The sequence below is a fragment of the Rhinoraja longicauda genome, chromosome 7, assembly GCF_053455715.1.
Source record: "Rhinoraja longicauda isolate Sanriku21f chromosome 7, sRhiLon1.1, whole genome shotgun sequence".
NCBI lineage: Eukaryota > Metazoa > Chordata > Chondrichthyes > Rajiformes > Arhynchobatidae > Rhinoraja > Rhinoraja longicauda.
In genome coordinates, this window is record NC_135959.1 from 76,322,005 (window position 1) to 76,347,353 (window position 25,349).

A 25,349-nucleotide genomic window follows, 5' to 3' on the forward strand; every position below is an offset into this window, starting at 1 on the left:
TCCCCCTCCCCCCCACTCCCCCTCCCCCCCCACTCTCCCTCCCCTCCGCTCCCTCCCTCCTCTCCCTACCCCTACCCTCGACCTCCTCCACCCATCTCCATCCCCCTCCCTTCTACATCCGCTCCCCTCCCCCTCTCCCCTTCCCCTCCCCTTCCCCTCCCCTCCCCATCCTCTCCCCCCACTCCCCCTCCCCCACTCCCCCTCTCCTCCCACTCCCCCTCCCCCATCCCTCCCTCCCTCCCCTCCCTACCCCTCCCCTCGACGTCCCTCCTCCACCCCCTCCCCTCCCCTCCCCTCCCCTCCCCTCCCCTCCCCTCCCCTCCCCTCCCCTCCCCTCCCCTCCCCTCCCCTCCCCTCCCCTCCCCTCCCCTCCCCTCCCCTCCCCTCCCCTCCCCTCCCCTCCCCTCCCCTCCCCTCCCCTCCCCTCCCCTCCCCTCCCCTCCCCTCCCCTCCCCTCCCCTCCCCTCCCCTCCCCTCCCCTCCCCTCCCCTCCCCTCCCCCTCCCCTCCCCTCCCCTCCCCTCCCCTCCCCTCCCCTCCCCTCCCCTCCCCTCCCCTCCCCTCCCCTCCCCTCCCCTCCCCTCCCCTCCCCTCCCCTCCCCTCCCCTCCCCTCCCCTCTCCCCTTCCCCTCCACTCCCCCTCCCCTCCCCATCCCCTGCCCCCCACTATCCCCCTCAACCCTCCTTATCCTCCCTCCCCCTCTCCCTCCCCCCCTCCCTCCCCCCCTCCCCCCCTCCCTCCCGCCCTCCCTCCCCCCCTCCCCCCCTCCCTCCCTAAAGGAGATTTTAGGAGATAGATTTAAACTTTAAAATTTGAATAACTTTAAAATATTACACCGATTTCAATGAAACTTCTTCCATTAGCACCAAAGGGGTGACGGTGAGTAAGGTGGGCCTAAAATTGTCGCACTATCGTGTACCGTTTTGGCTGTAGTTCAGGAACAAACAAACAAACAAATGAGAGCTTTAGTATATGTCACAGAGAGGGAGCAGCAAGAGAGGATGTTGCAGGACTCGTCAGAGAGAGGAGGGAGACATTTTATATTTTTCTACAATTTCGACAATCTACAAGTTGGAAGTAAAATATCATTTTATTCAAACTAAATTGTATTCACCAATTTCCCTGGAGGGACTGGAGATGTGAAGATCATCCTGACCTTTATAAATGTCAGAGCTCCGCTGTTGGGTCCTGTGGTGAGCCTGACATTGCAACAGGACTTCAAATATGATCGGCTAACTGATGACGACTTCCTACACAACCGCCAACTGGCCACAGAGTTGAGGCCATCTTTGATACAGCGCGTCACGGCATTGTTGTTTGCCGGCCGCCCTCCACCTTCTTATCTGTAGGCGGTACAACATTTTGAAGTTTAGTTTAGCTTAGAGATACAGCGTGGAAACAGGCCCTTTGGCCCACCCAGTCCGTGCCGACCAGCAATCGTACACCAGTACACCAGTACTATCCCACACACTCGCGACAATTTACAATTTACAATTTTACCGAAGCCAATTAACTTACAAATCTGTACGTCTTTGGAGTGTGGGAGGAAACCGGAGAACCTGGAGTAAACCCACGCAGGTCACGGGGAGAACGTTCAAACTCCACACAGACAGCATTCGTGATCAGGATCGAACTGACAGCAAGTCTACCGCTATGCTACTGTGATGCCCGGTATTGTTGGAATAAGCTGGAAATTGTGCAGAAAAGTGTTCTCTTCCCAGCTAAGGAGGCTGTTGCATGCGCTCAAGGGCCTGAGCTACAGGGAAAGGTTGAGCAGGTTACGACATTATTCCTTGGAGACCAAAAGGTGGACGGGTGATCTTATAGAAGGGTATAAAAACATGAGGAGAATAGATTGGATGTAGTTGAGGTAGGGACCATAACAACATTTAAAATACACTTGGACAGGTACATGGAAAGGAAAGGTTTGGAGGGATATGGGCCAAATACAGGCACATGGCACTAGCTTAGACAGGGCATCTTGGTAGACATAAACCAAAGGCTTGTTTCCATTGTGTTTGACTTTAGACTATGCCCTGCAGCGAAGCTTTGCTGCTGAGATGAATATCCCCTTCTGTGAGATCTATATTTCACTCTGTTTAGTTTAGTTTATTATTTATAGTTTAGTTTAGTTTAGTTTAGAGATACAGCGCGGAAAAAGTCCCTTTCGGCCCACCGGGTCCGCGCCGACCAGCGATCCCCGCACACTAACACTATCCTACACCCATGAGCGACAATCTTTACATTTACCAACCCAATTAAGCTACCAACCTGTACGTCTTTGGAGTGTGGGAGGAAACTGAAGATCTCGTAGAAAACCCACACAGATCACAGGGAGAACGTACAAACTCCGTACAGACAGCACCCGCAGTCGGGATGGAACCCGGGTCTCCGGCGCTGCATTCACTGTAAGGCAGCAACTCTACCGCCGCGCCACCGTGCCAATTTGCAATCGTGTTTTATCAGAAGTGGCTGTAGATGATTCTTTTGTGGTTTCCTCCTGACATTTCCTCTATCACAGATGGTCACTCTTCCAACAATTCAATTTAGCCGATGAAGAAACAGCCAAAAGCAGTGGAGACAGCTGGCAGAACAGTTATAGTGTTGAGGTTGTGCTGTCCAGAATCAGTTTGTTTTGAACCAGTCAGTTTGAGTACAGTTTCTCTCCATGGATGCTCCCTGATTTGCTGCATGTTTCTAACATTTTCTGTTTTCAAAACCTATCACTCTACATCCACAGCACTGGAGTCTTTCCTCTTGATTCCCATTGACTTCCAATTTACTGGGGTCTCTTGTGGTGCCACTATTTAAAATTCTGCTTTAATTAGACAATAAGATATTCAGGATTCAGGATTCAGGATTCAGGATTCAGGATTCAGGATTCAGGATTCAGGATTCAGGATTCAGGATTCAGGATTCAGGATTCAGGATTCAGGATATCTTTATTTGTCATCCAAAAAACAAGTTTTTTGGACGAGATTTCGTCACCCACAGTCCAACAATAAGGGCAATAAAATAAGCAAATTACACGACCCCAACCAACACAAAACACACAAAAAAAAGAAACATCCATCACAGTGAGTCTCCTCCAGTCCCCTCCTCACTGTGATGGAAGGCCAGAATGTCATTTCTCTTCCCCTGCCGTCTTCTCCCGCGGTCAGGCTGTTGAGTTTGCCATGTTCCAGGCCGCGCCGGACGGTGAAAGGTCCGCGGTGGGCCGACCCAAGCCCCGCGATCCGGGGCGGGCGAACATGCAGCCGCTGCCGGAGCTCCCGATGTCGGCATCCACGCGGCCCGAGCCGAAGCCTCTGAAGGTGAGTTGCAGCCGCTCCCGCAGCCTCCGAGGATGGCCGGCTCCGCTGATGGTGAGTCCGGTCCGCGAGCTCTGCGAACCAGAGCCCTGGAGGCCGCCAGCTCCAGGTGTTTGGCCGATGGTAGGCCGCAGCAGGAATGGAGACCGACCCAGAAAACAAAGGTCGGGTCTCCGTTCGGAAGGGACACATTTACAATTTTACAGTTCCCCCCTCCCCCCACACACACACATAGTACACAAACACAAAATACACTACATCACATCTACAATTAAGACAAAAAAGACAACAAAAACAAACGGACCGCAGGTAAGCCGAAGCTGCTAATGCAGCGCCGCCATTTCAGAGCAGAATTAGGCCATTCAGCCCATCTAGTCTATTCCGCCATTCAATCATGGCTGATCTACTTATCTCTCTCAACCCCATTCTCCTGGCTTCTCCCTATAACCTTTGACATCCTTCACTTTCACCTCCCTTTTGGCACTCAGTGTTCTGATCCATGTGTGGGTCGAGTGGAGTAAGTCTGGAATTAAACTTAAAAAAAGACACAAATTACTGGAATAACTAAGTGGGTCAGGCTGCATCTCTGGAGAACATTAATAGGTACAAAGAAATGGAGTACCTCAACGAGACAGGCAGCAACTCTGGAGAGAAGGAATGCGTGACGCTTCGGGTCGACACCCTTCTTCAGACTGAAGGGTCTCGACCCGAAATATCACCCATTCCTTCTCTCCAGAGATGCTGCCTGACCCGCTGAGTTACTCCAGCATTTTGTGTCTACCTTCGGTTTAAACCAGCATCTGCAGATATTTTCTTACACAATTGCCTGCGGACTGTAGGAAGGGAATTTCCCACATACTAGAAGGACGAACATTGCTTTTTATCTGATTGGGAGCCAATTACAAACCAAATGGGAATGTTGAAATAACAATTTATTGGTATAAATATAGACAGAAATCTCTAAATCTCTAAATCTAAAAAAAAAAATCTAAAATGTGTGTTTGGTGAATAAAATGTACACACTCTACACGGGATTGCTAACATTTTGAGAGGTTAACATGTCCTGAATTGCGAGTTAATTGCCAGTTTTATTCGGCATGAAATACCTTTCTTCACCACATGTTAAACCACAATTGCATGCAAAGATACACAGAGCTTATCTTTTTTTATGATTGGGCCTTCTGGGGCATTATTATGCTACTTGAAATTATGATTATGATTTATAAACAGTTGACCAGTAGCTAACAATAGAATCATCCTGGATATTTCTATCTAGTGTTGGTAATAATGTTCATTAATCATTGTCTCTGTGCTTGTATTCATTCAGGAAGTGTAGACTGCATTTTTATTTTGCTCATTAAAGAACAGGCATGTATATAATAATGAATCATTACATAATTCCCAAACAGAATGAAATACAAGTAGACACACAAGATTGTAACATCCCTAATTTGGGTGCCAAGTTCACTGCTTACAAACAACCTCGACATTAACTATGTCATATGTGATAGGAGCAAAATGAGGCCATTTGGCCCATCAAATCTACTCCACCATTCAATCATGTCTGATCTATCTCTCCCTTCTAACCCCATTCTCCTGCTTTCTCCCCATAACTCTTGTCACCCGTACTAATTCACAACTCTCTGGGTGAAAAAGCTTTTTCTCATCTCAGTTTTAAATGGCATCCCCTTTATTGAGGCCCCTATTTCTGGACTCCCCAACATGTTCCCAATGTTGGGGAAGTCCAGAAATAGGGGCCTCAATAAAGGGGAGGCATCTAGCTTGTCCAGTCCTTTTATAATTTTATACTTTTCTATAAGATTGCCTCTCATCCTTCTAAATTCCAGTGAATACAAGCCCAGTCTTTCCAATCTTTTCTCATATGACAGTCCCGCCATCCCGGGGATTAGATTTTTTTAGATTTTTTAGATTTAGAGATACAGCGCAGAAACAGGCCCTTTGGCCAACCGAGTCCGCACCGCCCAGTGATCCCCGCACACTAACACTATCCTACACCCACTCGGGACAATTTTTACATTTACCAAGCCAATTAACCTACAAACCTATGTCTTTGGAGTGTGGGAGGAAACCGAAGATCTCGGAGAAAACCCACGCAGGTCACGGGGAGAACGTACAAACTCCGTACAGATGGCGCCCGTAGTCAGGATCGAACCTGAGTCTCTGGTGCTGCATTCGCTGTAAGGCAGCAACTCTACCGCTGCGCCACCATGCCGCTGCGCTAACCTCGTGATCCCTGTACACCAATGCTAGGCCACGCACTAGGGACAATTTACAATTTTTACTGAAGCCGAATTAGCCTACAGATCTTTACGTCTGTGGAGTGTGGGAGGAAACCAGAGCACCCGGAGAAAACCCACGCGGTCACGGGGAGAACGTACAAACTCTGTACAGGCAGAACCCGTAGTCAGGATGGAACCCGGGTCTCTGGCGCTGCAAGGCAGCAACTCTACCGTTGCACAACCACACCATCCCTGGTTAAGCTGGGTGTGTTTTCCTTGGAGCACATGAGTAATTGTGGGCACCAGACAGAGATCACAGATAATAGACAACTCTGAGGATGGAGACAGGGTAGATATTGAGAATATTTTCCTCAGTACTGAGACATGTAAAGCCAAAGGTTTAAAGCGGTGAGCAAGAGGGTTAAACAGAATTGGTTGTCATCTGAAAACCACTGCCTGAGATGTTGGAGGAGGTAGTCCATTGGTCATGGTCTGGTTTGGCTCAGCCACCGGAGGCTGCAGCGAATCGTTTGATCAGCTGAGAAGGTTGTTGGCTGCAACCTTCCCCCCATTGACGAACTGTACACTGCAAGGACCAGGAAGCGAGAGGGCAAGATCATCTCTGACCCCTCTCACCCGGGCCACAAACTCTTTGAAGCACTTCCCTCTGGAAGGCAACTCCGGACTGTCAAAGCAGCCACAGCTAGACATAAAAACTGTTTTTTTCCCACGAGCAGTAGCTCTACTCAATAACCAAAAGTCTGTAGTCTCTTTTTGCTCTGTTTTATTTCACTCACATGTTTATAAACTATAATGTTGTATTTTTAATGTTTTAATGTTTTATGTATGTTTACTGTATGTCGTGTTGTTACTTGCGAACGGAGCACCAAGGCACATTCCTTGTATGTGTATATAGTTGGCCAATAAACTTATTGAATTCAATTCAATTCTTTTCAGAATATTTAAAATGTATCTGGACAAACAGTTGACTCCCAAAGAACAGAAGACAATGAACCAAATGTTGGTAAATGGGATAGGTACTTGATAGTCAGCAGGGCATGGGCTAAAGGTTCTGCTTCTGTTCTGTAACTCGATAAATATAAGAATAATTACATTCAGTTGCCTCCATTGGGCAAGCAGCATCATTATATTGTCCCAATTCTGAAACAGACACATTATTCCAAGTTCAAGATTTGAAGATTTGAAGATTTGAAGATTTGAAGATTTGAAGATTTGAAGATTTGAAGATTTGAAGATTTGAAGATTTGAAGATTTGAAGATTTGAAGATTTGAAGATTTGAAGATTTGAAGATTTGAAGATTTGAAGATTTGAAGATTTGAAGATTTGAAGATTTGAAGATTTGAAGATTTGAAGATTTGAAGATTTGAAGATTTTTGAAGATTTGAAGATTTGAAGATTTGAAGATTTGAAGATTTGAAGATTTGAAGATTTGAAGATTTGAAGATTTGAAGATTTGAAGATTTGAAGATTTGAAGATTTGAAGATTTGAAGATTTGAAGATTTGAAGATTTGAAGATTTGAAGATTTCAAGATTTCAAGATTTCAAGATTTCAAAATCAATTTATTGTCACATGCACCAATAAAGGTACAGTGAAATTTGAGTTACTGTACAGCCCATACTAAATGAAAAGCAACAAGACACACAGCCACATAAAGTAAAATTTACCACAAACATTATCAAGGGAGGAGATTACCAAGGAAAAGGAAAGATTCACACCTTCTTTAAAAAAGTCCATCAACTCCGCTAACGGTTGGGATTACCTGATCCATGCTTGCGGCCGGTAGAAAAGGAGCAGTTGAAATGGCATTAAGAGGATCGTGTCCATGTGCCAGGAGCACACTGAAGGCTGGAGTAAACAGCAGGAAGAATCACCACCTCACAGACCCCACAGAACTCGTATTGCCCCGTGTGTAGAAGAGTCTGCTATACATTGGTGAACATTGACGCTGAGGTCAACAACAGGATTGCCAAGGCCAGCGCTGCCTTTGGGCGACTCCGTGGGAATGTTTGGGAGCGGAGAGGACTCAGCCTTACCACCAAGCTGAAGGTCTACCATGCAGTGGTACTCACCACTCTTCTCTATGCCAGTGAGACTTGGACTGTCTACGGCAGACATGCCAAACAGCTCAACCACTTTCACTTGAGCTGCCTACGCAGACTCCTTCACATCAGGTGGCAGGACAAAATTCCCGACACAGAGGTCTTGGAACGGGCCGGAATCCCCAGCGTCCACACCCTCCTACGGAAAGCCCAAGCCAGATGGGCAGGCCATGTCGTCAGAATGCCCGAGAGTCGACTGCCAAAACAGCTTCTGTATGGAGAACTGTGTCAGGGCAAGCGCTCAGTAGGACAGAAGAAACGGTTTAATGACTGCCTCAAAGTGTCCCTCAAAGACTTGGACATCAACCTCAGCACTTGGGAGTCTCTTGCTCTGGACCGTCCAACCTGGCGTAGCAAGCTCACCACAGGAGCCCGTGCAGCAGAGAACAGACGCACTGCAGAGGCCCAGAGGAAACGCACTGCGCGCAAGGCCCGGGCTACCTCCACTTCCACTGCAGCACCCATCCACTTGTGTCCTACGTGTGGGTGTGTCTTCCGGGCCCGGATTGGCCTCACCAGTCACTTCCGGACCCACAGTCACCAATCCTCCAACTGAAAGTGAAGTCATGGTCATCTTCCAACCCAAAGGACGAACAACAACAACCTGCATCGGCGTCATTGGACACCCCAGAACCCACAGAGCAACAGTAGAAGCAAGTCAATCTCGATCCCCAGCACCCCTGCTCTATGAATATTGATTTCTCTCACTTCAAGTAACCTTTGCTTTCCCTCTCTCTCCATCCCTCCCCTTCCCAGATCTCCGATCAGTCTGACTGTCCCCCTGATTACTTTTTTATTTCTGTTTGCTTTGTTGTCACCTTCACCTAGCTAACAATGATCTATTCTAAATTTTACTTGGGCTCCATTTCTTTTGATATCTCGTTTTCACACCTGCACTTCCTTATCCCTGTGTCTCCCTCTCCCCTGACTCTCAGTCTGAAGAAGGGTCTCGACCCATAAACGTCACCCACTCCTTCTATCCAGAGATGCAGCCTGTCCCACTGAGTTACTCCAAACTTTTAAGTCTATCCTCGATACCTAGGGACTGCTTAAGAAGATAAAGAAGCCTGACTTGAAAATATTGCTATTAGCATCCTAAGCTATTAGCATATTGACCTTCATATTCTAAGGATAAATTAGCCTCACAAACATAAGTTGAAAGAGTGGAAGACATTAAATATTCTTCGGAAGCCGTTCTCTTGGGGTTGTCTCAAAAGTAATGTTCAAGGAACATTCACCACTTTTCCATTGTGAACAATGAAATTTTGAATATTTAAATTTTTGCCAATGTACAGTGAGCATTTGGGAATAACTGCAGTTTAAACTACAATAGCTTACCCCTTTGTAGTTTAGTTTAGTTTAGAGATACAGCGCGGAAACAGGCCCTTCGGCCCAACGTGTCCGCACCGTCCGGCGATCCCCGCACATTAACACTATCCCACACACATTAGGGACAATTTACATTTATACCAAGCCAATTAACCTACAAACCTGTATGTCTTTGGAGTGTGGTGGAAATTTAGAAGGATGAGAGGAGATCTTATCGAAACGTACAAGATTATTAAGGGGTTGGACACGTTAGAGGCAGGAAACATGTTCCCAATGTTGGGGGAGTCCAGAACAAAGGGCCACAGTTTAAGAATAAGGGGTAGGCCATTTAGAACTGAGATGAGGAAAAACTTTTTCAGTCAGAGAGTTGTGAATCTGTGGAATTCTCTGCCTCAGAAGGCAGTGGAGGCCAATTCTCTGAATGCATTCAAGAGAGAGCTGGATAGAGCTCTTAAGGATAGCGGAGTCAGAGGGTATGTGGAGAAGGCAGGAACGGGGTACTGATTGAGAATGATCAGCCATGATCACATTGAATGGTGGTGCTGGCTCGAACGGCCGAATGGCCTCCTCCTGCTCCTATTGTATATTGTCTATTGAAACCACATGATCTTGGAGAAAACCCACGCAGGTCTCAGGTAGAACATACAAACTCCCTACACCTGTAGTCGGCATCAAACCTGGGTCTCCGGCGCTGTCAGTGCTGTAAGGCAACAACTCTACTGGCCCACTATGAAATATTCCATTAAGAATTGGTTTTCATGAGGTGAATCCCTTGGTTTTATACAGTCAAACAGGGCAATCAATATACACCGATCAGCCAAAACATTATGACCACTGACAGGCGAAGTGAATAACATTGATTATCTTGTTACAATGGCACCTGTCAAGGGATGGGATATATTAGGCAGCAAGTGAATAGTCAGTTCTTGAAGTTGATGTGTTGGATGCAGGAGAAATGGGCAGGAGTAAAGACCTGAGCGACTTTGACAAGGGCCAAATTGTTATGGCCGGACGACTGGGTCAGAGCATCTCTGAAACGGCAAGGCTTGTGGGGTGCTTCCAGTCAGCAGTGGTGAGTACCTACCGACAGTGGTCCGAGGAGGGACAAACCACAAACCGGCGACAGACAGGGTGTTGGGCGCCCAAGGCTCATCGATGTGCGAGGACAACGAAGGCTATCCCATCTGGTCCGAACCGACAGAAGGTCGACTGTGGCACAAGTCACAGAAAATGTTAATGGTTGTCACGGGAGGAATGTGTCACAATACACAGTGCATCGCACCCTGCTGCGTATGGGGCTGCACACGGAGGACCAACAGCATATTACGCAGGTGGGCATAATGTTTTGGCTCATCAAGGCATAATGTTTTGGCTTATCGGAGTATGCACACCTGGAGTTCACACACAATAAGCAAATAATATACCAGGTAAAATGTTACATCGTTAAGGGCAAAATATGAGGGACACCACTTACTCTTCATGAATAAATGTGCTCTGAGCTTTGCATGGCCCTGAATTAAATAGACATATTATCAATCTCAGTCGGAACAGAGCAGTCCTAACAAGGCAACACTTAATCAGGTCTGCATGAAGTTTCACCTTGGCAGATATAAAGATATAATGAGGAGCTTGAACTGATAACCTCCTGACTGTATCAAATGAACCAAAGCTGAGTGCCAAAACTGAAATAAAGTTCTGTTAACCCTGTAAAAATGTGCACATCACAAGAGAATTGTGCACATCACAAAACCCAAGCCAATTAACCTACAAACCTGCATGTCCAAAGACGTACAGGTTTGTAGGTTAATTGGCTTGGGTTTGTATACTTGGTATAATGTGTAAATTGTCCCTAGTGTATGTAGGATAGTGTTAATGTGCAGCGATCACTAGTCGGCTCGGACTCGGTGGGCCGAAGGGCCTGTTTCCGCGCTGTATCTCTAAACTCTAAACTAAATTGCGCTTCCGCAATAGGTTTAAAACAATGGCCATGGTTAAGATCATTTTAAGATTTTCATTGTATTTTAAACGTTCAGTATTTTATGTGGACACCTGCTTATTTGCAGATGTTTTCCATCTTCAGTGTGTGTGGGTTTTTATGTGTGTGTGGTCCGAGACATAGTCAGGCAGAGCTGCTGCCCTATCACTTCAGTGAGGCAGGTTCAATCCTGGGTCCTGGTGCTGTCAGTGAGGGGGTTCCATGTTCTTCCCATGGCCATGTGAGTCTGAAGAAGGATCTCAACACGAAACCCCATCCATTCCTTCTCTCCAGAGATGCCGCCTGTGTTACTCCAGCATTTTGTGTCTATCAGGTGGTGCCGCAATGGCAGCCTCGCCAACAGTCTGCCTGTCTTTTTTATCTTTTTTTGTTATTTTTAGTGTGTTTTAAAAGTTTGTGTAAATGTTCTCTGGTTTGTTTTATGTGGGGGGTGGGAGAGGGAGTCGGGGGGAATTTTTTTCAATCTCTTACCTTGCCAGAGATGCGATTGTTTTCCAGATCGTATCTCCGGTCGATCTGCGGCCTAACATCGTGGAGCTGGAGGCCTTGCTCGGGACTGACTTTGTGCCCCACCGCAGGGCCGTGGACTTACCATCGGAGCCTGCGATCCCTTGCTTGGGTTCCACGCTCCAACAGCCTGCAGATTTCAACATCGAGGAGCTCGCAGTCCCGGGTAGAAGCCGATGTCGGGAAGCTCCAAATCACAGAAGGTTCGACCAGTCCCGACCCGTGTCCGATCGCTGGGAGCTGAGATCCCCCCTGATGCAGGAGCTTGATCGACCCGACACGGAGGGTCTGACTGTCGGCTACGGGAGTAAGATCATCCCGTCCACGGAAGGCTCGGGACCCCCGACCGCGGGAGAACAAAGAAGGGAAGAAGATTGAACTTTGTTTTCGCCTTCCATCACAGTGAGGAATGTGGAGGAGTATTGTGTGTCCTGTTGCTTTTTATTGGTATGACTGTACGGCAAATGAAATTCCTCGTATGTTGCAAAACGCACTTGGCTAATAGAATCTGATTGGGATTGTGATGATTCTTCCCTACATCGTGTGAGTTTCCCTGGATGTCCCAATTTCCTCCAACATCCCGAAGATTCGTTGGTGTTTTACGTTAATTGGCCACTCTAAATTGCCCCTCGTGGGAAAGTTACTGGAAGAGATTCTGCGACACAGGATTTCTTTGCATTTGGAAAGACAAGTGTTAATCAAAGATAATCACCTTGGCTTTCTTTAGACTTTATACTTTAGAGATACAGCGTGGTAATGGGCACTTTGGCCCACTGGGTCTGCGCTGACCAGCGATAGCCTCCTATACTAACACTATTCCACACGCTAGGGACAATTTACCAAAGCCAATTAACCTACAAACCTGTATGTCTTTGGAGTGTGGGAGGAAACCGGAGAACCCGGGGAACGTACAAACTCCAGACAGACAGTACCCGTAGTCAGGATTGAATCGGGGTCTCTGGTTCTGTAAGGCAGCAGCTCCACCACTGCACCACTGTAACAGGCGTCACGGTGGCACAGCGGTAGAGTTGCTGCCTTACAGCGATTACAGCGCCGAAGACTCAGGTTCGATCCTGACCACGGGTGCTGATTTTCTCCGAGATCTTCGGTTTCCTCCCACACTCCAAAGACGTGCAGGTATGTAGGTTAATTGACTGGGTAAATGTAAAAAATGTCCCTAATGTGTGTAGGATGGTGTTAGTGTGCGGGGATCGCTGGGCGCGGACCCGGTGGGCCGAAGGGCCTGTTTCCGCGCTGTATCTCTAAATCTAAAATCTAAAAAAAAAACATCCTGCATTGCTCCATGGGAACTCGTGTCTCATAGATTTGATTTAATTTCTGAGGAGGCGACGAAGCAGATTGATGTAGGCTTGGTGACAGATGTTGTCTACATGGACTTCAACAAGATCTTCACCGAGGTCCCACATGGCAGGTTTGTCCAGATAGTTGGAACATATGGGATCCAGGGAGAGATAGCCAAATGGATACACAATCTGCTTGGTGATAACACCCAGAGGGTAATATTTGTATTCATATTGGAGGCATTTACCAGTGATCTGCCATAGCGATTGGTGCTGCCTTCCCTGCCTTCCCTGCTAGGAATGACTTGGAAGAGAATATAGCTGGCATAAATAGTAAATTGTAGTCAACACCAATTTTAGTGGTATAGTCATCATCATCATCATTATCGGCAGTCACTGGAAGCGAGTGTGACTGTTCTCTCCATAGGGTCGGGCGCCTGTGCGTGACTTTGTTTAACGTGGGGAGACTGGTGCACAAACAGCCACCACACGGTCCTTGACAGATCTGGGTCAGGATCCAGTGGCGTGGAGTCCAAGACGACCGGGGACCCTTTTCTGCTGCAGCCTTCATCCATCCGCCTTCCCAGCCGTTGTGACGCTCCACTAAAGTCAGCCATCATCCTCCCTCCGCCTGTTCCACCGTTGAGGTCTTGGTTGGATCGCTCTTTGTCAGGGACCTCCCCCTCGACCTTACCGCCATGGGTGACCCTACCAGGAGCGTAGCTCCAGACGGCATCGCTCTCAGGATCTCAGGACCACACAAGCTCCTCCACCACTACAAGGTGACAATCCACGGAGAAGAAGTGGAAGAGTGGACAATGAAGTAAGTGTGAAGGAGTTTATAACAGGATATTGATTAAATGGGAAAATGGGCAAAGGAATGGCAGGTCCAATTTAACTCAGATGAAGTGAATCAGCTTGTGAAGTTAAACCAGTCCATGCAGTTCTGATTGATGATGGGAAGAATGTGTAGATGTTGGAAGGTGAATAAGAGGTTTACTAGATTGCTATTTGGATTAAAGGTATCAACATTAAGGACAGTGAACAAAGTTGGATTGTTTTCTCTGGAAAGTCAAAGGTTAATGGAAGACCTGATAGAAGTATATAAATCCATACCCCTGATAGGGTGGACAATCAGAACCTATTACCCACGTGATAAAATCAAAGACTAGAGAGCATTGTTTTAAGATGAAAGGGAGAAATTTTGAAGGAGATGCGCAGGGCAAGTTTTTATACAGAAAATGATGGGTGCCTGGAATGCCAAGGGTTGTGTTAGTGATCGACACAATGGAGGCATTTAATAGGTAGCTGGATGTGCAGGGAATGGTGGGATAGGAATTATGTGCAGGCAGAGGTGATTAGTTAAACTTGGTATTAGATAGAAACATAGAAAATAGGTGCAGGAGGAGGCCATTTGCCCCTTTGAGCCAGCACCGCCATTCAATGTGATCACGGCTGATCATCCACAATCAGTAACCCGTGCCTGCCTTCTCCCCATATCCCTTGATTCCACTCTAGAGCTCTATATAACTCTCTTTTAAATTCATCCAGTGATTTGGCCTCCACTGCCCTCTGTGGCGGAGAGTTCCACAAATTCACAACTCTCTGCGTGAAAAAGTTTTTTCTCATCTTAGTTTTAAGTGGCCTCCCCTTTATTCTTAGACTGTGGCCCCTGGTTCTGGACTCCCCCTTATGTTCACCATGGACATTGTGGGCCAAATGGCCCATCCCTGTCCTGCACAGTTCTATGTTCAGGTTGGTTCACATCATCTTGATTAGTGCAGGTGCCAAAGGTTATGAGGAGAAGGCAGGAGAATGGACTTAGGAGGGAGAGACAGATCAGCCATGATTGAATGGCGGAGTAGACTTAATGGGCCGAATGGCCTCTTTCTTTTTTTCGTCTCCATCATCTATGTTTCAAATGTTGGGCCAGGCTCTTGCACAGTGGACAACCTGCCTTCTCGTTTGCCACCGCTAGATCGTCCAGGCAGCATTGTTCTCAGGACCACACGATCTTCTCCACCACCACAAGGTGACAACGCACGGAGAAGAAGTGGAAGAGTGGACAATGAAGTAAGTGTAAAGGAGTTTATAACAGGATATTGATTAAATGGGAAAATGGGCAAAGGAATGGCAGGTCCAATTTAACTCAGATGAAGTGAATCAGCTTGTGAAGTTAAACCAGTCCATGCAGTTCTGATTGATGATGGGAAGAATGTGTAGACGTTGGAAGGTGAATAAGAGGTTTACTAGATTGCTATTTGGATTAAAGGTATCAACTTTAAGGACAGTGAACAAAGTTGGATTGTTTTCTCTGGAAAGTCAAAGGTTAATGGAAGACCTGATAGAAGTATATAAATCCATACCCCTGACAATCAGAACCTATTACCCACGTGATAAAATCAAAGACTAGAGAGCATGGTCTTCTCTGCCATGCTGACTGATGCCTTCCGTGACTGCCAGGATGGAATACACAAGGCTAGTCTGGTTGCTTGAGGAGACTGTGACAGGGGCTGGACTGTGTGAAGGAAGCTCTTCCTCGACTTCAGGCGGTTTGGGGCTGGGTGACGGGACTGATGGGCCGAACGGCCTAATCCTAGTCCTATCACTTATGACCTTATGACTTATGACATCCAGTGAATGACAGGGATCTAAGGTACTTTAAAGAGCTGCAAGATGTAAAGATGTATGTACATAGTTCCCAAAAAGTGCACTAAGCTAAAGATGGTGCTGAAGAAATTCACAGGGATATGGTCACAACTGAGGCATAGATAGGATTGATAAGGATAGATAGGATTGATAGGATTGAGGGAGGGGGGGGGAAGGGGGGAGGGGAGGAGGAAGGGGAGGAGGGAGGAGGGGGGGAGGGAGGGGGGAGGAAAAGGGGGAGGGAGGCGAGGAAGAAGGGGAAGGAGGGATGGGAAGGGGATGGAGGGGGAGGGAGGAGGGGAGGGGAGGAGGGGAAGGGGTGAGGGGAGGTTGAGGGAGGGAGGGGGAGGGGTGGAGATATGGGGAGGAGGGGAGGGGAAGGGGAAGTGGGAGGGAGGGAGGGAGGGAGGAGGGAGGGAGGGGGAGGGAAGGGGGTGGGGGAGGGAGGAGGGTGGAGGGGGGAGGGGGGAGGGGGGAGGGGAGGGGGGAGGGGGGAGGGGAGGGGGGGGGGGGGAGAGAGGGAGGAGAGGGTGCTGGAGCAATGCAGGAGAGGTTTGGGCCCAACGGGTCCACTTGGTTTAGTAGTTCCCTGAAAGTGGATAGAGCTAAAGATGGTACAGAAGAGATTGACAAGGCTGTTTGTCATCCTGGCATCCATTTCTCAGTTAGCAAAGAGTATCGGAGACATTGCACATGAGACAAACTAGGTCATTATTTATGGAAACTTCAGAGATTTGACAATAGACAATAGGTGCAGGAGGAGGCCATTCGGTCCTTCGAGCCAGCACCGCCATTCAATGTGATCATGGCTGATCATTCTCAATCAGTACCCCGTTCCTGCCTTCTCCCCATACCCCCTGACTCCGCTATCCTTAAGAGCTCTATCTAGCTCTCTCTTGAATGCATTCAGAGAATTGACCTCCACTGCCTTCTGAGGCAGTGAATTCCACAGATTCACAACTCTCTGACTGAAAATGTTTTTCCTCATCTCAGTTCTAAATGGCCTACCCCTTATTCTTAAACTGTGGCCCCTTGCTCTGGACTCCCCCAACATTGGGAACATGTTTCCTGCCTCTAACGTGTCCAACCCCTTAATAATCTTATACGTTTCGATAAGATCTCCTCTCATCCTTCTAAATTCCAGTGCATACAAGCCTAGTCGCTCCAGTCTTTCAACATATGACAGTCCTGCCATTCCGGGAATTAACCTAGTAAACCTACGCTGCACGCCCTCAATAGCAAGAATTGAGGGATTGTTGGGATTAGACTACAGTTAAATTATTTATTGACCGACTGAGCGGAAGTCACACCAAAATTAGTTTTGAGCCTGAAGTTATTGAGTTATTTGAAACAACTCGTATATCTTTTATCTTTCATGTTTAAATGCGTTTAATGTGAATGAAATGGATGTGAAGTACGTCTATGTAACTCCAAAAGAGTTAGTGGCATGCAGCCAACTTCCACAGAAATCAGCAAGATTACTGACTAGCTAATCTGTTTTTGATGCTGTTGGAAGAAAGATAAAATGTTGGTCAGTGCGCTGAATGAACTCCCCTTCTTCCTAAGATAGATATTGCCAGCCGATAACTTACACTCATCTCAACAGGCAGTCAATAATTTGAATTTAAGATTTTGTCTGATATTCAGTTTTTTCTTGGCAGAGCAAACTCTCTCAGAACTACACATAATTTATTGCAACATTCATCAATGATGAAAGGAAATCACTTTTTTTTGTTTGCATATTTACGCTATTGCTCGTGAATATAAGCAAGAGGAATTGAGTATAGGAGCAAAGACGTCCTTCTGCAGTTGTACAGGGCCCTAGTCAGACTGCACCTGGAGTACTGTGTGCAGTTTTGGTCTCCAAATTTGAGGAAGGATATTCTTGCTATTGAGGGAGTGCAGCGTAGGTTTACTAGGTTAATTCCCGGAATGGCAGGACTATCATATGTTGAAAGACTGGAGCGACTAGGCTTGTATACACTGGAATTTAGAATCGAGAATGTGCAGTTCTTCCACCAGGGATCAAAGTAGCTGCTATACCAGAGGATGCTACAGCAAAAGCAACATCAACTTGACCTCGAACTTTGGAGAGGACCAGATTAGTGAGAAAGGTCTTGCCCAGGGGGGAGGGGAGTGGAGGGGGGAAGGGGGGGTCGGGCGCTGCGTGAATGTGGGAAGGGTTTGGGCCCAGCTGGTCCGCTTGGTCTAATTCGTCTGACCTTTAACTGCTCGGCGGTGGATCCGGGGCTGACGGTGAAGGAGACGCCTGTGGCTGAGAGCGGCAGCAGCAGCGGTGATGCTGAGTGGAGCTGGAGGCTCGTCGGCGACGGCAGCGATGGAAACGCCCAGGGTTTAGAGTGACAGCGGCGGCCGCGGTGATGGCTCGGTGGGGGCTCCGGGGCTCACTGGCGACGGCAGCGATGGAGACGCCCGGGGTTCAGAGTGGCAGTGGGAGCAGCGGCGGCCATGATGGGCACGCCCGTGGTTTAGTGCGGCAGCGGGAACAGCGGCGGTCATGATTGGGACGCCTGGGGTTTAGAGCGGCAGCGGGAGCAGCGGCGGCCATGATGGAGACGCCCCGGGTTTAGAGCGGGAGCAGCGGCGGTGGTGTGATGGCTCAGCGGAGCAGGAGAGCGGAGCGGCAGCCATGATGGAGACGCCCGGGGTTTAGAGCGGCAGCGGGAGCAGCGGCGGCCATGATGGAGATGCCCGGGGTTTAGAGCAGGAAGGAGAAGCAGCGGCGGCGGCGCGATGGATCAGTGGGGCTCTGGGGCCTAGCAGTGATGGAGACGCCCGTGGTTGGGATTGATGGCAGCGGTGATGGCGGGGCGGGGCAGGGGCTCTGGGGCAGATCGGAGGCCATGATGGAGACGCCCGTGGTTTGGAGCGGCGGCGGCGGTGATAGTGGGGACTCCGGGGCGGAGCGGCGACAATGATGGAGACGCCCGTGGTTTGGAGTGTCGGCAGCGGTGATGGCGGGGGCTCTGGGGTGGAGCGGCACCATGATGGATACGCCCGGGGTTTGGAGTGGCGGCGGTGCGCCCCACTTGGGCCGTGGAACCAAACGGGCGTCTGGCGGGAAGTGGAAGCTGAACGAAAATGATGACCCTCCCCCAACTGCGCACGCGCAGTCACCCGGCGGCCATCTTACATGAGTGTAGCCGCTGGTCTGGCGGCCATCTTACGTGAGGACCGGCCCCAACTGCACATGCGCTGGTTTTTAAAAACTTTAAAATGTGAATAACTTTAAAAATATAACACCAATTTCAATAAAACTACCATTTTTTTCCATTAAAGTGATGACGGTGAATAAGGTGGGCCTAACGTTGTCACGCTATCTTGTACCATTTTGGCTGAAGATTGGTCACAAACAAACAAAGAAACGAGAGTTTTAGTATATAGATTACGTGTGCCACCATTAACCAGAATTGTTTTGAACAATTTAATTTCATCCTTTTAACTGGTAGAATGACTGCTGACTCACTTTTGAATATTGAGTAGGAATAATCTGCAGATGCTGGTTTAAATCGAAGGTAGACACAAAATGCTGGAGTAACTCAGCGGGTCAGCCAGCATCCCTGGAGAGAAGGAATGGGTGCCGTTTCGGGTCGAGACTTTTCTTCAGACTGATGTCAGGGGAGGGGGCGGGACAAAGATAGGATGTAGTCGGAGACAGGAAGACTAGTGGGAGAACTGGGAAGGGGGAGGGGATGGAGAGGGGAAACAGGGACTATCTGAAGTTAGAGAAGTCAATGTTCATACCGCTGGGGTGTAAACTACCCAAATGAAACATGAGGTGCTGTTCCTCCAATTTGCACTGGGCCTCACTCTGACAATGGAGGAGGCCCAGGACAGGAAGGTCAGTGTGGGAACGAGAGGGGGAGTTGAAGTGCTGAGCCACCGGGAGATCAGGTTGAAGTCATTTAAAAAAGAATACAGAATTTCAGCGCAAAAACATTCAAAATCACTCAATCTTTATTGGGTTATGATGATAACAGGTGAAACAGTTGCATGGTCATTGCAGTGAATTTTGCATTCCACCTTTTTTCCATGCTGATAATTAGGTACTCTGTTGAAATTCCTTACACATTTTCTGTTCAATAGAGCTTTTGCTTTTCATGCTTTTTCTCAGGTTGCTTTGGAAGAATGATCATCTGAGTGTCATTCAATGTAAAGGTAGATTTTTTTTTAAATTTAGGTGAAACCCTGCTGTATTTCTTGAAGATCTTTATTGTATTGCTTAAGTACCGACAGAGAGTAGCAACTGTAAGGCAATTTTAGTTTAGTTTGGAAACCGGATCCACGCCGACCAGCGATCCCCACACATTAACACTATCCTACACCCACTAGGGACAATTTTACATTTACCAAGCCAATTAACCGACAAACCTGTCCGTCTTTGGAGTGTGGGAGGAAACCAAAGATCTCGGAGAAAACCAACGCAGGTCACGGGGAGAACGTACAAACTCCGTACAGTCAATAGTCAATAGTCAGTCAATTTATTTGTCGCATACACATAAATGTGCAGTGAAATGAAAAATTACCCGCAGTTCAACAATAAGACCAATAAGAATAATCAATAAAAATGCAATAACACACACAATCATAAACCAACACCAAACAAAAGAAACATCCATCACAGTGACTCTCCTCCAGTCCCTCCTCACTGTGATGGAAGGCCAGAATGTCTTTTCTCTTCCCCTGCCGTCTTCTCCCGCGGTCAGGCTGTTGAAGTTGCCACGTCGGGGCGGTCGGGGCTCCCGACATTGAAGCTCCCGCCGGACGGTGAATGGTCCGCGGCGGGCCGACCCAAGCCCCGCGATTCGGGGCGGGCGAAGACGCTGCCGCTGCCGGAGCTCCCGATGTCGGCCCCCATCCAGGGGCCTGCGGGCTTCCGATATCCAGGCGGCCCGCACCAGAGCCTCCGGAGACGAGTCGCAGCCGCTACCGCAGCATCCGAAGGCAGCCAGCGCTGCAGGTGGTGAGTCCGGGCCGCGGGCTCTGCGAACCCGCGACAGACCCGTAGTCGGGATCGAAACCGGGCCTTGTTATTGTGTCTGCACTATCAACCAGTAGTGGCACGCAGGGTAAACAAATATAACAAGTCAAATATACCAGCATTATTTGGCGATGGGAATGTGTATTGGAACTAAGAGGAAAATAATTTATTTCAATCTGAGACAGTTACAATAGTGACCGACTTGTAAAATTCAGATTTCCTTTCTATTAAAATGCAACCCATGTTCCCAATGATAAGCCACACAAGTTCAATGACATTACCATCCCTCTTCTTGCTGAGGTTTCATTTTTCACAAACACTCTTGTAACAGAAACAGGAGCAGTGGTTTCAATCATTTAATAAGACCACAGCTACTCAATCTTGATGTCAATACCTCTTCCCCACTGTCTCCCCAAAGCACAACCCCTTTGTAGTTCAAATATCTGTCAGTCTCTGCTTTAATTATGTTCAATGACTCCGTACATCTGTGTTGTAGAGTACTGCAAAGATTTGTAGCTCTCTGAGAATAGACGATTCTCCTCATTCCCAGCTTAAAAGAGGCACTGCTTGTTCTGAAAGAATACTCGAGTTCCACATGCCCCCAATAGAAGAAATATTCACCCACTACCCACCCCATCAATCCCACTGAGAAACATAGAAACATGGAAAATAGGTGCAGGAGGAGGCCATTTGGCCCTTCAAGCCAGCACCGCCATTCATTGTGATCATGGCTGATCATCCACAATCAGTAACCCGTGCCTGCCTTCTCCCCATATCCCTTGATTCCACTAGCCCCAAGAGCTCTATCTAACTCTCTTTTAAATTCATCCAGTGATTTGGCCTCCACTGCCTTCTGTGGCAGAGAATTCCACAAATTCACAAATCTCTGGGTGAAAAAGTTTTTTCTCATCTCAGTTTTAAATGGCCTCCCCTTTATTCTTAGACTGTGGCCCCTGGTTCTGGACTCCCCCAACATTGGGAACATTTGAATCTTATGCTTCAGTAAGATTATCTGTGATTGTTCTAAAGTGCAGGAGGGAATGGCAGATGCTGGTTTACACCGAAGATCGACACAAAATGCTGGAGTAACTCAACGGGACAGGCAGTATCTCTGGAGAAATGGGTGCTGTTTCGGGTCAAGACCCTTCTTCAGAAGGCGGCTCGGCTGACAAGGGTCAAATTGTTATGGCCAGACGACTGGGTCAGAGCATCTCTGAAAAGGCAAGGCTTGTAGGGTGCTCCCGGTCAGCAGTGGTGAGTACCTACCGACAGTGGTCCGAGGAGGGACAAACCACAAACCGGCGACAGACACGGTGTTGAGCGCACAAGGCTCATCGATGCGCGAGGGCAACGAAGGCTATCCCGCCTGGTCCAAACGGACAGAAGGTCGACTGTGGCACAAGTAACAGAAAATGTTAATGGTGGTCACGGGAGGAATGTGTCACAATACACAGTGCATCGCACCCTGCTGCATATGGGGATGCACACGGAGGACCAACAGCATATTAGGCAGGTGGGCAGAATGTTTTGGCTCTTCAGTGTATATCGACCTGGTGAATTTTCTCTATACTGTCTCCAATGACAGTGTATCATTCCATAATTAAGATGAGCAACTGTGCATACTGTACTTTGGGTGTGTCTCAGTATACCTTGTAAAGTTGCACTAAACCTTGTGGCTTTAATATTTAACACACCTTGCAATAAAAGCCGCCATTCCATGAAGCTTCCTAAATATTTGATGCCTCGACATAACAATCCTTTGTTTAATTTAGTTTAGAGTTTAGTTTAGAGATACAGCACGGAAACAGGCTCTTCAGCCCACCGGGTCCATGCTGACCAGCGATCCCCGCACACTAACACTATCCTACACACACTAGGGACATTTACCAAGCCAATTAACCTACAAACCTGTATGTCATTGGAGTGTGGGAGGAAATCGAAGATCTTGGAGAAAACCCACGCAGGTCACGGGGAGAACGTACAAACTCCGTACAGACGGCACCCGTAGTCGGGATGGAACCCGGGTGTCCGGCGCTGCATTCGCTCCAAGGCAGCAACCCTTCTATCAAACTTAGAACAGATTTGATAACTCATCATAGCATTCCACCACAACTTGTGTCAGTGAGGGTTTCTTTTGGGCCAAATGCACAAACAGGTTTGTCACGTGGGATGCAGGCCTCATTTATTATAAAGGCCAAATTTGACTTGCTTTACCAGCGAAAAAGCGGTTCATTCAAAACTTTCAAGAATGAGATTGTCCCATAAAACTTTCAAAGAAACAGATCAAGGGGAATAACCGAAGATGAGACGAATGCCAGCAGGATCAGATTAATAGACGGCACAGGTTCAAACAGCTGAATGCCCCAATTCTGCATCTCTGCTGCCTGCATTTGGGGCTGTTGAATTATTTGTGGGCATCTGGTGAAAGGATACAGATAGATAGCAGTTAGACCAGCTCCAACTCCTGCATTACATCAACAGACACTGCCAGGAGCAGCTTAGCATTGTCAGATACCTTCCTGCAGCATTTGCAAGCGATTTCACTGTCAAGACATATAAAACAATGTCAGATTCCAGCAACCCTCCCCTATCCGATCAGCTCCGACCAAATCTTCAAATATTGTCATTGGCCGCCTCCTTTAATAACTGAAAAGCTGAGTGAAATATTCATGCTGTTGTTACCATCTACTAAAATTGCAGTCAGTATATTAGTGAGTTAACGGTTCAATTTGTTGTCCTTTACGGCAGCAAATATGATTACAAAAGACCGCATCACTCCCAACAACTCAGGAATGATATATGGTGATGGATGAATTATCTTGCCATTGAAATATGCCAGGACCCACCAGCACAAAACTCATCATCTAGTCTCCATGCAAACCTCCAAGAGCAGCTCTCTCTCTCTCTCTCCTGGGAAGTCCACAGTGAAAATGGAACAACTTTTCAAGAGAAAGAATGAGTAGAGGATACATGTCGAGACTTGTGGAAGCACCAACGTTCTCGTTGTTATAGACAATAGACAATAGACAATAGACAATAGACAATAGGTGCAGGAGGAGGCCATTTGGCCCTTCGAGCCAGCAGCACCATTCAATGTGATCATGGCTGATCATTCTCAATCAGTAACCCGTGCCTGCCTTCTCCCCATATCCCCTGACTCCACTATCCTTAAGAGCTCTATCCAGCTCTCTCTTGAATGCATTCAGAGAATTGGCCTCCACTGCCTTCTGAGGCAGAGAATTCCACAGATTCACAACTCTCTGACTGAAAAAGGTTTTTCCTCATCTCTGTTCTAAATGGCCTACCCTTTATTCTTAAACTGTGGCCCCCTGTTCAGGACTCCCCCAACATTGGGAACATGTTTCCTGCCTCTAACGTGTCCAACCCCTTAATAATCTTATATGTTTCGATAAGATCCCCTCTCATCCTTCTAAATTCCAGTGTATACAAGCCTAGTCGCTCCAGTCTTTCAACATACGACAGTCCCGCCATTCCGGGAATTAACCTAGTAAACCTACGCTGCACGCAAACCGGCAAAGATAAGGCAGTGTAGGAAGGAACTGCAGATGCTGGTTTACACCAAAGATAGACACAGAATGCTGGAGTAACTCAGCGGGACAGGCAGCATCTCTGGAGAGAAGGAATGGGTGGCGTTTCAGGTCGAGACCCTTCTTCAGACGACTTCAGTCGGAAGAAAAGCAGTGCTGGCACCAAACCAGCGTTGTCTATTTAATATTCACACATAAAATGCATGAATATTAATGAAGCAATTGCCTTATGTCAGTCCACGAGTGACATGGTTATGAGTTGTTTAATGGATGCAGTTAATTTTTACATTTATGATACAAAGCTAAACTATTGTAAATTTTTAATTTTTTATGGATTATCAATGAATAATTTCAGGGCTACCGTCAAAACATTATTTCAAATAATATTTGTAAACCAAGAGGTGAAAGAAACAGAGGGGAAAGGATTTCAAAATCCCCTTCCAACCACCACCCTTAAATACTAATCATTGTTTATTCCTTCAAAGTATTGTCATCTTGTTTTGGTTTTGTCTCACTCCTAACTATATTCACTCCTTCCATCCACAATAATATTGGAAATGATGTTTCCACTAGTGGGAGAGTCTAGGACCAGAGGTCATAGCCTTAGAGTTAAAGGACGTTCCTTTAGGAAGGAGATGAGGAGGAATTTCTTTAGTCAGAAAGTGGTGAATCTGTGGAATTCTTTGCCATAGAAGGCTGTGGAGGCCAAGTCAATGGATATTTTTAAGGCAGGGATAGGTAGATTCTTGATTAGTACGGGTGTCAGGGGTTATGGGGAGAAGGCAGGAGAATGGGATTAGGAGGGAGAGATAGATCAGCCAGGATTGAATGGCAGAGTAGACTTGATGGGCCGAATGGCCTAATTCTTCTCCTATCACTTATGACCTTCTGACCTTATGTATATTCGTCCACTCATGCATTGTGCTTTGGCAGAACATCATCATTTCTACAGGTAAGACACAATATGCTGGATTAACACAGCGGGACAGGCAGCATCTGTGGAGAGAAGGAATGGGTGACGTTTCGGGTCGAGACCCTTCTTCAGACATCCACACCTGCCCTTCCAATGAACATTCCTCCAAACAGCAGTCAACAAAGTCAACATCTTGTGCTGGTAATGGTCATAGAATCAAGTAATGGTCATAGAATCGAGTCATGGCCAATCTTGTCCAGGCCCACCTGTCTCCCCATCTACACATGAAGGAGCCATTGTTGTAACTCTCCACTGAGATAATAAATCAAAGATAAACAAAGCCTTGCAGCAAGAATCAAATCTTTTTATAAAATATTGATATGTGTGATCTACCAGTCAGGGCCCAGTCAACTTGTTATCTGTGCTGTAT